This window comes from Orycteropus afer, unplaced genomic scaffold, assembly GCF_000298275.1.
Source record: "Orycteropus afer afer isolate SDZICR_OR568_19922 unplaced genomic scaffold, OryAfe1.0 scaffold00008, whole genome shotgun sequence".
Lineage (NCBI taxonomy): Eukaryota > Metazoa > Chordata > Mammalia > Tubulidentata > Orycteropodidae > Orycteropus > Orycteropus afer.
Window position 1 is genome coordinate 16,165,759 of NW_006921595.1, and position 1,551 is coordinate 16,167,309.

Consider the following 1,551-nt stretch of genomic DNA (forward strand, 5'->3'; position numbering starts at 1 on the left):
TCAATTTAAATCAGGCACTGCACTGGGCATCATGTTTAATCTTCCAAAAAAGAAAAACAAACTCACTGCCAGTGAGTCAGATCCAACTCTTAGCAAACTCTCCTTGGGTTTCTGAGGCAGTAACTCTATGGAAGTAGATTGCCCAGTCTTCCTTCCAAGGAGTGGCTGGTGGGTTTGAACCACCAGCTTTCTGGTTAGCAGTCGAATGCCTTAGACACTAGGCCACTAATCTTAGTGTAGCCTATTTATATTTTCATCCTCTGAAACATTTCCATATGTTCACTATTCTTCCCATAAAATCGTTTCCACTCATTTGTCCTGTATGTAGTCATTTATGTCCATTTGACCTCTAAAATCATTATTTTGTCGATTTCATATAAATAATGTCTTCTTAGAATGAAGAATTCCAAAATTTTATTCTGCCCCTTGGCCTTCTAAAGTGTTCTTTTTGGAGCAAAATATAGCAGGATAAATGCTTCTGAAATATTTCCTAAATTAAGTCCAACTGTTGTTGTTGTTGTTATGTACCGTAGAGTCGGCCCTGACTCATAGTGAACCCTCCTTGGGTTTCCGAGGCAGTATCACTACGGAAGTAGATTGCCCAACCTTCCTTCCAAGGAATGGCTAACTAACACCACTTAATTTTCTCTCATGTAAAATGTTTCCTGTTTACCAATTAAGTTTGTTTGCTTTCTTTAGCAACCTAATTTCTACTTATTGGTACAAGGTAAACAACTCAAATGGGTGATTTTAAAAGGCATAAGTGGAGAGGAAAATTATTTAAATTCACTAATTTGTTCTGGGCTTTGTCATTGTTTCACACTATGAATAAGGAGGACCACAGAAGAACTGATGCATTTGAATTGTGGTGTTGATGAAGAGTTTTTAATATACCATGGACTGCCAGAAGAAAGAACAAATCTGTCTTGGAAAAAGTACTTCCGGAATGTTCCTTAGAAGTGAGAATGGCCAGACTTCCTCTCTCCTACTTTGGTCATGCTATCAGAAGGAATTAATCCCTGGAGAAGGATATCATGCTTGGTAAAATAGAACCAAAAAACAAAACAAAACAAAACAAAAACCTCACTGCCATGAGTGGATTCTGACTCATAGCAACCCCTCCTTGGGTTTGTAACGTGGTATCTCTACGGAAGTAGATTGCCCAGTCTTTCTTCCGAGGAGTGGCTAGTAGAGGGTCAATGGAAAAGGGAAAGACCTTCAATGAGATGGGTTGACACAGTGGCAGCAATGATGAGCTCAAACATAACAATAATTGTGAGGGTGGTGTAGGTCTGGGGAGTGTTTTGTTATGTTATACAAAGGGTCACTATGAGTTGGAACTGACTCAAAGGCACCAAAAAAAAAAAAGCAATTTGTTCTATCTCCCTTCTTATAGATTTTCTTCCCATTTCTCTGTTCCTCTTACCATTTGTACCCTTGGTCTCAGACTCTCCTGGGATGTCAAAGGAAGCTCCCATATATTGCCTAAGCTAATTATTCCACATGACACAAATACTCAAACATTGCCCATTATTTTGTGAACTAGATGGT